The sequence below is a fragment of the Melospiza melodia genome, chromosome 8 (genome assembly GCF_035770615.1).
Source record: "Melospiza melodia melodia isolate bMelMel2 chromosome 8, bMelMel2.pri, whole genome shotgun sequence".
Taxonomy (NCBI): Eukaryota; Metazoa; Chordata; class Aves; order Passeriformes; family Passerellidae; genus Melospiza; species Melospiza melodia.
Genome location: NC_086201.1, coordinates 7,616,413 through 7,630,077, shown reverse-complemented (window position 1 = coordinate 7,630,077; position 13,665 = coordinate 7,616,413). Strand labels below are relative to the sequence as shown.

The 13,665-nt window shown below is 42.2% G+C and overlaps 1 protein-coding gene across 1 annotated transcript in view; it reads right to left on the bottom strand.

The window, feature by feature from the left end:
* The window catches only part of DPP10 (dipeptidyl peptidase like 10), a 437,009-nt gene extending 423,790 nt beyond the window's left edge, over positions 1-13,219 (bottom strand). The window contains exon 1 of the mRNA XM_063161640.1: positions 13,201-13,219. The gene's annotated coding sequence lies outside the window, so the exon portion shown is untranslated. The remainder of the gene's footprint in view (positions 1-13,200) is intronic.
* Between the last annotated feature and the right edge of the window lie 446 nt (positions 13,220-13,665).

Below are 13,665 nucleotides of genomic sequence, written 5' to 3'. Positions count from 1 at the left end.
ATGGGAGCAGATATTATTGACAACTCTGCTGTGCTTCATAGCACTTTTAATTTTTTCCTATTTTTATAGAATCATGGAATAATTTGATTTGTTAGGGACCTCTAAAGTTTATCTAGTCCAACCACCCTGCAGTGAGCAGGGACATCTTCAACCAGAGCAGGCTGTTCAGGACCCCATCCAACCTGACATCCAGTGTTCCCAGGGATGGACCTTCCACCACCTCTCTGAGCAACCTGTGCCAGTGCTTCACCACTGTCATAGTAAAGTAAATCCTCATATCTAGTTTAAATCTACTCTTTTTAAATTTTAATTACCCTTTTCTTTACCCCAACAGGCCCAGCTAAAAATTCTGACCCTCCTAAGATGAGAAAGTGCTGCCCTTTAAGTGTTGCAAGGCTGCTCTGAGGGTCCCTGGACACTTTTCCAACACCTTGGCTCCAGCTTGAAAACTCCCAGCCACCTCTGCTGCTGCAGATGGCATCTGGCCACTGGCTGGCAGACAAGAACTTTGATGCTTCCACAAATACTTCTGGCATAAAATCATATATTTGGCATCTTCAGCCTTGGGGATAGAGGAGGATCAATTCCATGGATATTTTCTTGCAAACTAAAATTATCAAAGATAATGAGAAGAAAAGAAAAACCAAAAAAACAAAGCTGTTTGTGTGGTATGCAGTGAATTGATGCTCTGCAGAACTGAGTTCACTAATAAAACAAATATCTTGGGAGTAATTTCTTATCCATTAAGATGACTTATAATTGATTAATGATGTATACAGTCTCAACATTACCTTTCACTGAACATTTTCATATTACAATGCTCAGAAATATTTCTATAAGTATTTAATGGCAAAAATAGATTTGGTCCATCTTATATAAACTCTCATCTGCTATGCTTTACTCTGTGTCAGAGGGAATAGTCATTACTGTTCAAGGATATCATTTGTATTAGACAGACAGCCAAGAGAACCTACAGCTTTTATCAAAAAACTGCCCTCCAGCCTTTACATATTTACAATTTGCATTTATCTTTTTAAGCTTCCAATAAGCAATCTCTCTGAGATATTTCCTCTAAGATGTTTTATTGTTTGTTTACAGTAATTTAGCTACTTTATCAACCACTTAGATGATATATTTACTCAGCTACTTCATCTGGAACATGCTTCCTTTTATGTCTCATGATCTACATAGCACTTTCTACAGCAGAATTGTAGCTATTCAATAATTTAAACTTTGACATTATGAGAGTTTGTCAAACAGTCATAGTACTAATTTGGAGAACTCTTACATTATCACATACTACTCTATGTAGCCTATACCTGTAGGTGTTCCACATTTTCATTTAAAAAGTTAAACTATAAATGCTGATTGTGTAAGTGTGCATGATCAATCACACAAGTCACCATTCAAAGCAGTCATTAAATAGAAATGAAACTTTGTGCTAAACTGTAATGTTAGTAGTTTCATTCCTATGCTCTAAATGCAGAAATCATTAAAGGCTGATATTTGGGCTTTTAGATACTTTACTGTTTTCTTTCTCTGCAGTAACAACACAGAAGAAATACTGGAAAGTAATGAGCATATTGCAACCCTCCTCAAAAATAATTGACCTAAGCAAGAAGGCAGCTTGAGAATTATTAGTGTTTTAAAAAATACCAAACCATAAAAAATAAATTTTTTCCCAAATCCCACTGTATCAGTTGTGGGCACTTTTCCAAAAACTTGCAGTGCACTTTTTCTGCAGTGTGTGCAGCATCCATCAAACGAGAGTACACACTATTTTTTGATTACAGTTTAAAAATGAAACATAAAAATCTTGAGTATCAGTTATTATTTCCTTTTCATTCAAACTCAGGTTTTTTTTAGTTCCATTGCATCTAACCCATGCCAGCTTTATTTTGTAAGGCTAGAATACTCAGAGGGTGATACACACAGAAAATACATGTTTATATATCTTTCTCAACGTGAGAAATAAGTTCTTCAAAATCCTGCAATGATGATGCTTTTTCTTTATCAAAATTTGGTCTTAAAGGGTTTAGATGTGAAGCTATAACAATATTGTTTCAGGAGGAAAGGGGATAGACAGGTTGAAACTTTAAAGTTTTTTCTAGTATTTCATGTAAAAATGCAAACTAGTTTAATTACAGAAATCTTCTTAGGTGCAGCAACCCAAATTCTCTGTTAGCCCATCTCTCATGCAGCATCAGGCAAGTTACTTCAGCAAGCAATTTTATGCACAACTTTCATTCTGAACACTGCCTGGGACTATAAATGCACTTATTTTATGCTGCCCAATCCAGTACAAAAATGACAGAGCTGTTCTGGGAACACAAAGCCTGGTAGGGAATGAGCCTCTCACTTCCATGTGTCTGGAGCTCAATCTGAATATAACTTGCCTGTATCAGGATTGCTACAGTGAACCTGCAGAATTTCAAGCCAATATGACAAAAAGCAACTTAAAAATCACAAAATTCTGACACAACATAATTTTAGTTTTAATTCCTGAAATAAATCTCTTCCACAGCACAACTCAATGACTTGGTATTTAAGTACTAGATGTGGAAAAGCACAGCTGCCCACCAGTAACCAAGAGGACAGTAGTCTTCTAAAATTCTTTTTCTGCATACTTTTAATAGTCCTCAAATTTGAACACTGCTTAGCATTATAATTCTGATGATGCCAGAAAATTTCTTTGAATCTATAAAATATCTGTAAAGATATATCAAAAAATTTCTTCACATGGCATCAGCTTTTTGATGGGTTTCACCAGTAAAGGTGACCTCTCTTGGGATGCAATCAATGTCACCAGGGGCTTCTAAATCACTGAGGGGAAAGAGGCATCCAGAGAGTTTGGGAAATGTTTAGAGAGACACAAATACTATGAAAATAGAAACCAATAGAAATACTATGAAAATAGAAAACAACCAGTCTTTGCTTAATTATTTTATGGATTTGTTCGCTGAGCGTTTGTTTGCCCTCTGCAAATATTTGCATAATCAAATTTCAGAAACATTAATGTTCCCAGAAAACACATTGCAGCTGTTGAATTACAAAACTGAGACTTTTCAAACTCCAGACTAAATCTATCCAAATTATGCACTCTGGATGTCAGCTGAGGTTTTACTGTAGGTAAATGTAGGGAATTCACAGCTTAAAAATCATCGCTAGGAAAGAGGGCCATGGGTAGTGTGTATTGGCTCTTTAAACAGACAAATCCGGGGTTGTATTGACTCCCAGCAGCCAGATAATACTGTGTGAAAAAAATTAGTCGAAAAGGTTTCTAGTATGACCACAGTCCTGTCTTCTCAGAAAGCAAAAATCATCCCAAACTATAGAGATGCAGAGATGCTCACATGAACAAGGTGTGTATGATGTGCCATCAACAGATGTGTCTCCTGAGGCCACCAGAGTGGCTCTGAGGGATTAACTTTTCTCCCCCTTCTTTTCCTTCAGTCTTTTCTGCCTTTTTTTTTTTTTTTTTTTTTTTTTTTTTTTTTTTTTTTTTTTTTTGGCCTCCTTTCCCCCCAGAATTACTGCTGCCCCAGGCACGGCTGAACAGAGTGACACAGGGACCAAGCTCCCTCCAGGCTGTCCAGTGACTGGCACCATCTCTTTTTCGGTTACAGAGGTTCACTTGCTTGTGATTGCCCAGGCAAACAACCCAGGAGGACTCACCCAGAAGAAAACAGAAAGCCACAAAGGAAAGTGAGTGAGATGCCCCAGCTCTGCTGTCACATTGCTGAGGTCACCCTGACCTTTGGGGCAGCTGGGGCAGCCTGCTAAGCCACAGAGAGCTTCCTTCCACCTCCTAAGAGAAACTGTTAACCTTAAAAGTCAGCTTTAATTCCCTGGAAAAGCCCAGCAGAAACAGTTGCAGAACCTCTGGATGAACAGTTACCACCAGAGGAAACAGAACTAATGAGTCTATCCCAAACTCCAATTTTCAAGTTTTCAGCTCCAGCAATAAGATATTGTGTCCTGTACAGGGAAAAAAATCGACTATGAAATTATTGATGGTGTATAAATTACAGCAAGAAAACCTTTAGTCAGTCATTCCAGCACTGCTAGAATGGTTTTTTGGGTTTGGATTAGCAGGAGAGTTGGGGAAAGGATCTTTACGAGCAACAGAAACTAATATGTCCCACAAGAAAATGCAGAAGCACAGCAATTTCCTTCCTGCCTCTTGGAGAAGCAAGGTTAGCTCAGAGAGTGAATAAACACACTTCTGTGCTGCTCAGTGCCACACACACACATGGGGTTTGCTTGTACAGGTAAAATGTGAGTGATGGGAAAGCTCAAAAGCTTTGAGAGGTTGATTCCTTTCAGTCTTCAGGAGTTGTGCTGATAATCTGAGAACATGTTCAAACTTATTTATACTGACAACGGACAAACAGGGTAAGAGGAAAACAAAAACTCTCCTCCCTTCCCTAGATTTATGCAAAAAGCCAAAGTAAGCCCTAAGCATTCCTGGTGTGCAGTGGGACCAGGCTCGGGGCAGGTTTTAGGATGCCAGGCTGAGTGCTCATACACAGCCCATGGAGGCTTTCATGTGTGCCAATGTTCCCAAGGTGCCCACAGGACAGGGACATGGCAAAGGCAGAGCCACTGCAGCCAGAAAACCATTCCAGAAACTGCCCAAGCCCCAGGAGGCAGCAGGGATGGATGGGCCATCGGGGACAGGCACCACATTTTGTGCCTTCTCCCCTTCTCTAACCAGTAAGAAGAAATGCAGGAAAACAGAGGCAGGTTTTTGGCTCTGTTATCAGGCACAAAGAATTATAAAAGCTATTTTTTAACATGATGGTCATGTCTGCAGGTCATCTCTGCAGCAAATATGAGCAGTAACGTTTGTGGCATTAATCCCACACTGGCAGACTGATGCAGCTTTCAAGCTGAGTAAGGGTTTAATGCTCTGAAGGGAAGGGAAAAAAGATTTCTTTTAGATAAATTGCTTAATTGGGAAGTCAGGAACTCTCCTGCCTAAGCAATTGATTTTACAAAAGAAAAAAAGTTTATTTCAAAATGTAAGCCTGCTATTCATCTATAATACCCAGGGAAAAACTAAGCCAAGGGATAAACTCCTGCCTTTACACTCCTGAAACCACAATTTTAAAAACATAAATAAGGCTAATAAACAAGAATTTAAACAAATATTCTTCATTCCTTGACTGTTTTAGTGAAGAGACACTGTTCCAGATCTCTGACAGATCGTTTACCCAGGCGGCAGGGGCTGAGGAAATGGGGTCCCCAGAGGGACACTCAGCCCTCACCACTGGCATCAAGGAATCAGCTCCCCTTAAGCTAATGGACTTTGGTGCATTGACTTGCACGGTGCTGCAGAGTTCAGGGAAAAGCTCCAGCACCATCCCCTATCCTGGAGAAACTCCTACACCTTCTGCAGGAGCACAAACAGAGCATTTACAGCCACCAGTGTGACCACCAGGCACAGGCATCTGCCCCAGCTTTCTCCCTCCATCTCCCTATGAAACACCTTCAGCAGGTCTCAGTTTTGTCAGGACTGAAAATGTTTGCATGTCACCTATCCTCGGGGTGTGAAACTATCTCCCTGCTGCCCCTACAGAGGTTCCTCTCTGAGAAACAGCCACAGGACATTCTGCCAGACAGGGATGTCCCTAGGCAAAGCCCCACTGGCGAAAAGGACAGTTGGGATGGCATCAGGCACGGGGCTCTCCCAGCAGCAGGAGGAACACAATTATCTCCCCCCAAAGAACAGCCACCTTTGAAGACAAAGTTTGTCTTTTTAATGACATAAATGTAAAGGCAAGTCTGATATGAAGCACTAGCATGTTGTGACTTTCTCAATCTGCGGGAACATAAACCTATGTGTTATCCTTTAATGTAACAGTATCAATTTTTCTGTGTTTAGCAACTTGCTGCACAATTGCACACTCTTTTTACACAAATAGCTTTAATTTTGATTTCACCATCATTGTGCTAACATGAAAATTCTCAGAAATCCTTGTGCAGAAATGTCCCTGAAATTAACCCAACGTTCGTTACTTGCAGAAGTGGCTCAGGTTGTGCCAATAGGAATAGACCTATTATTGGTAATGAAATATTAATTTTTATGAGCTGCACCAATTAAAACATTATTAAATAAGCTTAAAACAACTTAAAACTTTAAAAAATAATTTAACACATATGTACTGTTATTGCCTCCCACAATGCTAAACCATTACTGCACAGGTAGCCAAATTTGGACTAAGATTACCAAAATACTATCACTGTATGCTCCCCAAACCTTTTCTTAAAGAGGAAACATTTGCATAATTATGATCATAATTTTCCCAATAAACTCATGGTTTTGGCGCTGTTTTAGTTACTTTTCTATGTTACTGCACAAAACAGTGGATGCAATATAACAAACCCTGTGCATATATTTTTCTTTTCCACCATATTGCCTAACTCTTCTGAATATATGGATATATATCTCTTCCAAATATAATATATCTATGGGGTTTTCCCCCAGCATGAAGCCTGCAGACACTGTGCTCTCTTGCTTCTGGGGGTTCCACAGTGAGATAACTTTGCAAACCTCATCCCTGTCACTTCTCCAAAAAAGTACATTATCTCTGTCTCCTGGTTTCTCTTGAGGGCTGTGACTTTTTGCAACAACTTGTGTGTGACAGGTCAGATCTAGCAACGTAATCTAACCCAACAGCCAATATGCCAAGTGCAGTGTCCTTAGCTGAAGCCAGAACACAATACCCCATTCTGATCTTCCTTGACTTGCCAGCCGCCATCAGCAGCCAGTTGCACTCAAATTCTGTCTCCCTGAAACTCCCTTGTCTCTGCCTCCTCCTGCCAAGCTGCCGCCACTGCCTCAAGGTGTCCTTCAGATATCATCTCTACTTCCTTCTCAACTTTCTGCAAAACTTCCCCAGGGCTTGCCTTCCCCATTCTTTTCCCTTGGTAAGGTCACACACAAGCTCAGACAGCCGTCTCCTTCTCTCCAGTTGCACTCGCTTCCTTTTTTAAACTCTAACTTTGGATTATTTTTCTGATGTATCCTCAGGGAAGAGGTCAGCAGCTCAAGGCCAGTATCAGTATCACTAAGCTTTAAACATCTTTGGACATTATCCTGCTTCCCTGGAGGCCCCAGCATCCTCCCTCCCTCCCTCCCTCCCTCTGGCACTCCTGATGTGGGGATGAGACCCACAGCACACGCCCACCACAGCTTGGGCACTGAAGCTGCCTTTGCCATCAGCACTGAGAAATTAGCATTTTAAAGCATAATTCACTCAAACTATTTCACCAGTTAAATTCAAAATGTAATAAATCACACCCCCATCTGCAGCCATTGCATTAGCTTCACAGCTCAGGACTGTGGAGAGTCTTTAATTAAGCTGATGACTCTCATTCAAGGTGCTCCTTCCCTCAGGTCCCTTGGGTTGGCGTGTATTGCTGTGAATCACTCTTGGTTCCATTCACATTGAAACAAACCTGCCTGTCTCATTCTCTCTCTTTGAAACAAAAAGCTCCCAATGCATTCTGCCATATCAGGTGCCTCATTTTTAAGAGTCCCAGAAGCTAATTTTGCTTTGCTTCTGGCACATGCTGCCAGTAACACTGGGTGTTGTCAGCACGTGAGAAGTCAAAGTCACCGATCCAAAAACCTGTCAAATGATTAACACAGAGCAGTCACAAACCTGGATGTTGCATAACTTAACATTTATAATTCAATTTGAAGACCTTAGATAAAAATCTTTAAACTGGAAAGGTCCTAAGCAAATTCTAAAGCTATGCTCAGATGTTAGACTGCATGCCAGTCTTACTATGCTAAGTTCAAGAATAAAGTACTGAACAAAATAAGCACATTTTTTCCCTAACACATGGTTAGTAAAACAGTTTTGGATTAAAGAATGACAAAGATTAAATTCCTCATGATGTGGTGTCAGTTCAGGAAGGTGTTATGTAACACGCACAGACCCACAAATTAAGTGGCTTCAAAGAGAATCAAACTTAATATCCTATTCCTTAAAGTAATGATGGGCAGTAGGAAAAAATTTATAGGATTACAATCAGGAAAGTACTAAGCCATTATTAATTATAATTTACTACCATGTACTACCATGTTCATGTATCTTTGTGTTTATTAGTTTTAAAATGACTGCCTTCTAAATCCCTATGGTCAGCATTACACTGAAACCCATGAATTGTATTAGAATACATGGGGTGGGGTTGGCTATATATGATATATATAAAATGTATACCACAGAATCAGTATATATTCATGCATATAAAAGTGCTCACACTTTTTGCTAATTGCTTTGAAGTTTTATGAAAACAGCAGGGAATTAAGAGTGGAAAGTTTTGAAAGCATGTAGGAAATTTGTAGGCAAGGAAGTGGCAGCAAACATGCCCCACCACAAGGCCACAGCAGGCAATGGGACTGAGCTCCCCTGCAAGGAGAGACCCCCACCATTTCTACCTCGGCTGTGGAGTGCTGGGCAATGCTGCTGGGACACACTGGGCCTGAGCACCAGCCCTATGGAGACACTGTGCTGCTCCTTATGGCATCAGCTGGGGATTTGATAGCAACTCTTCCCCTTTCTCTCTCTCCTCTAGTTTTTATCTAGTACTGGTTAACTAATCTTGATGTCACCTTTAACATGGAGCAATTCTTCATTCATAGACTGGAAGGGGAAAATACAAGCATTTCAAATGGTTTTTTTCCTCTTTCCTGCCCCTTCTTGTAACAGAGGACTGACTTTTTAATAGGAAAAGGCCCCAGTTATTCTCTGGTAATACAGATGCTGGCAAGGAGACTGAAAAAATACAGAAAGATGTTATATGGGAAGATTTAAAAGTTGTGATTTGTTCTTCAAATTTCCACCTAGAGAACTCCAGCTTGTCTCCACGTATATGTATGTGTCATCATGCACTAGTTTTAGTCTACAAAATACAAATAAATCACACCAGCAACTCCACTCAACAAAAATGCATTCAGGCAGCAACACTTAAGGTATTTCTATCATGCTCCAAGCAAGTCTCTTTGATGAGTGCTACAATCTGTAATTTTTGGAGTCCCCTAAGAGGTCACTATACACCTCCAGACAGAGTCTCAAGAACTGAATAAACACAGGAGTGTTGTACACTTTCTCAGTGCTTTGGAAAATAGAAATATTTACTTTGATCTAAGCATGCGTTTTGAGCTGGCCACATCCTGAAGATGACAGTGACATGTGTCCCCATGGCCAGGCTGCCTCCTGCCACCACCACACTGCACTTCCCTGGGGCTGCAGCTCCTCACACAGCAAGACAAACATGTTGGCACATGGCACATCACTGCTCAAATTCCATATTGCCTTAAACAAAATACCATGCAAACCTACTCCATTTAAATGCACCACTTATTTAGGTTTTTTTGGGCAGAGCCCTGTATCACTTATGCCCTTTGCTGTGTATCCTGGCTAGTTCATAATTGAACACTCACTGAGATTATCTGTTAGTGACTTGCTTTTGATGTAATGGAGTTCAGAAACACTGCTCTCATTTGAAGGGATTTATTTCCTAAGCAGCTGGTAGATTGCAGTGATTCTCCTATCTGCACAAGGCCTGGTGGGTGCACATGCTGTGGGCATGCAAAGATCCAACTACCTGAAGTTTCAACCCAAAAAGAGTGACCAAGTGGCCTTTATGACCAGGAACAGCTACATATTAATATCCATCCATCTATCTATCTATCTATCTATCTCTCTCTCTCTCTCTCTCTCTCTCTCTCTCTCTCTCTTTCCGTAGGAGGAGATGCATTTGCAGTTTTCAGCAGTGGGCAGATGTTTTCCTGCTAAGGCACAGGTTTGGTTTAAAAAGAAATTAGTTGCTCTAAACACATAGAAGTCCAAAGGGAACACTACAAACCCCCCTAAAGTCCTTGCTCCTCAACCTAATTGTAAATAAGAAAACTATTAGTACACCACTACCCATCAATTAGCAGGTGCTACAACACTACAATAAACCTGAAATGTAAAAATTGCTGATACAGTCCCTGGACACTAATGAAACTTGCTGCAGCATTTTTGCTAAGGACATATCTGCACTTTCCTTTTATAGTTTACAATCTAAGAGCTAATGAATAAATAAAAGTGAAAGGAAGGCAGGAAAGAAAGAAGAGTAAAAGGTTATAACATACATATTATATTACACAGTAATTATGTGCTTCTGAAATGCCAATTAGTAACTCTTTCCATGATCCAGCTTGCAGTTAGATCAATATGAGGTTGATAACAGCAGAGACTCATGATCTGGTAAAGAATATTTTATTATTAAAGAATGTATAAAGCCACAGAAATATTAGCTTAACTCCATTTTTTTTTTTTTTTTAATAAGAGCAGATTGTAACTACGACTGTGTTAAGAGCAAGACCAACTTTTCTCTTCCACAGTCCCTGGTAAATTTCACACAGATGTTTGCTTTGTTTTCCTAGCTAGCCAGGATAATTATTATTTTCTATTTTCTGGGTTTTGGAGGTTTTTTTTCTTTCTTTCTTTCCTCCGAGCAAGGCAAACAATGTTTAAAAAGAATTTTTCTCTGTCAGACAAAATAGTATGTTGAAAAATTATCTGGCCATCAGCACAACATGGAAGTGTACAAAACTCAGTGATTCTCCTGGAAGAGCTAATTTGCTTGCTGTGTTGATAAGATGAGCCAAAACTGTGAAGAATAAAACCAATTCCATAGCCATGGAGGGGGATCCTGGAGTCAAGCATGTAATGATACAGAAATGAGGCAGGTATTTGGCATTCCTAGCTAGACCCTGAAGTTTTTTTACACATCTCAGAGTGAAAGATCATTGTTCATAGTTCTGTCAGCAAGGTGGTGAGGTTTGCAATCACCTCAAAACAAGCTATAATGAGTCTTAGAGATAAAAGGCTTTTCTAGGGATTTGGCATTTTATTTAAGGGGTTTGGTACCTTTAGGCTTTTTTCCTTGCTCAATATTCATTTTCCTCTTGAAAATTTGTTTGTTTCTCTGTCATCAAACTTACTTTGGTTGCAGTGCACTTAGTTAATGGATGCAAAAGGATGTACCCATCCCTCAGCAAAGGAGGATGTAAGAAAGGGCCAGGGGTGTCCCTCCATGCAGCCCCAGGGTGACTCAGAGAGGGAACTGGCACAGATTAATTTTGCAGGATTCCATTTAGTGGACAAGTGGATCATTCTGCTTCTTGTTACATGAATCCAGAACTTTATGCTGTGCTACAAAGCAGAGTGGCTGATCCAAAAACCACTGAGAAGCAACATTACATTGATATTAACATACAGGAGCTGAGATGCCACAGCTTTGTGTGTTGGGGAGAAACAAGAGGAATAAAATAAGGGGTTTTAGGGATCTCATTCCAATAGGTGTGAAGTTTTCCAGTAACCTTTTTTCTTGAATCTTCATAACTGCTAGAACTAACACTGTTTCTTGGGAAGTCATGCTTAAAATGCAATTTCTATTTGGTCACCGATGAATTTTTTTTGAAGTAATTTCCAATACAAGGTCCTCATTACCATAGGGAAGTTACTGCTCCTCTACAGTCGTAAATACTTTTTCATGCAGTATCCATTGGCTCAGCATTGAAGCACTTAGAACTATTTATAAAGCACATTTCACACCTGACACATAGAATTAAGAGCAGAAAAATGAGACAGTTTTCTAATGGCATCAGTATTACTGTGTTGGTTGTAAAATGGACTCATGTCTAGAAGGCTCTGATTCATGTTCTCTCTTTTTGAAGACTATTGACTCCTCTGGCTCTTTTTCTATTTTTTTTTTTTTAATGGCATATTGATATTGGTAGTTGTTGTTGTTTTGGCTTAGAAGTCCAGTCAAATGAATTTAATAAATGTTTCTGGCAGTGAAAAATTAGCATTGGCTGTTCCAAACATAACAAGGGAATATTTCCCAGAGCAAGTACCACACTGCTCTCTGTTCTCCAGTACTTTCAGAGATAGACCTAGAGAGGATAAAATGGTTTTAAGCAATTTGAGATTATATTTGCTGACTCTTTGAAGTAGGCCAGGGCAATTGTAATTCATCATTTCGCATCACCTTGCCCATTTGGGCATAAACTAAGGGGCTGTTCTGTGATGTGATGGACACAGGTACACCTTACACAAATGGTCATTAGAGCCACAGGTAACCCCCTCCCTGTCCCTGAGACTGCAGACATTCTGCATTACTGATCATACACTGCACAGCCTAATGCAGCCTATATAAAAATGACAGTGCTAATCGAAGATTTATACCTTTAATCCCCTCCTGTCTCAGCTCTAAGTCATGATTTTTATTCCCAGCACTAACGGGATAAAGCCCAACTGAGAATTTCCTAACATGATGTGAAGTTCAGCTGCTCCTTCTGAGAAGACAAACAAACCCCAGACCCCTCAACTTTGCAGCACAAGGAATGAATCCCCAGCAGGATTCCTCACCCCACACAAACCCGAGCACAGCCTGGCACCCACAGAAAGGCACTGAAGTGAACTCTTCAGGCTTTCACGTCATTTTATGAAACAAAATAGCTGGTGTAAAATTTCTAGATGTTGTTTTTTTCAGGACTAAGAATCACTAATCAAATATTGTCACTGACTGCGTTTTTGTTTTATTTCAGAAAAAAAAAAAAAAAGAAAAAAAGAAAACCACACTACCACACTTATTTCTGCAGAGGTACTTCCTACTGAATACCAATCTGGTTAGGGATTTCATCCTATCACTCCAGAGTGCAGTAACTCGGCCAGAAAGTAGTTTCCAATCAATGCAAAGGCGGGATGGTGTCAGAGGTTGGCCGAGAAGGCAGTGGAGGCCAGAGCCCGCTATTCCCTCGGCTCTCCCCGCAGCAGGATCACCCCAGAGCCCGGCCAGAGCACCCACCCAACTCTCCCGCACGCGAGGACACGGCCACCAGCAGCAAGCACCCGTCCCGTCCGGTCCCGGTTCCGAGCACAGATCGCGTCTCACAGGTCCATTTCACAGAGCCCTTGCTGTGCCGGCACTGCGGAGCGGCGCTCGGGGAGGCACCGCCAGCTCCGCGCCCAGCGCCGCCCGCTCGGGGCAACTTTGGGCAGGGCTGGCTCGGAAGGCGCCGCTGCCGGGACGCAGCCGGAGCTGTCCCTCGCCTCTCCCCGAGCTCCGCCGAACTTGCCCGCAGCGAGAGGACGCGGGGCGGCCGGGGAGCCCCGCTGCCGCCCGCCCTACCTTGACGGCCCGGGACGAGTGGCAGTGGACGTGGTGGGACACGGTCGCCGTCTGGTTCATGTTGCCGGCGGCGCCGGGCGGGCACGGGGCGCCCGCGGGTCCCTCCCGGCGCCTCCGAGCGGCCGGGCCGGGGGGCTCCGGCTGCGGCTCCGGCTGCGCTGCTCCGCACCCCGGGGGACGCGGCGGCTCCGCCCGGCGGGGCCGGACCCGCTCCGCCCCGCCCGGCACCGCCCCGCCCGCCGGACCCGCTCCGGACCGGGACCAGCCGGGACCCAGCCGAGCCGCCCTCGCCCCCGGGCTGGGGAGATGAACGGGATCTGCCCCGCTCTGTGAAAGCCGGGCCCGCAGTGCTCTCAGCCGAGATGAGTAAGACTGCAGCAGAAAGTTTATGCCGGCTGCTCTTTCTTTCGTGCTCCGCGGGGTTTTTCCTTTCTGCCTTCCCCGTTCCCTGCTGCCGCCTCTTCC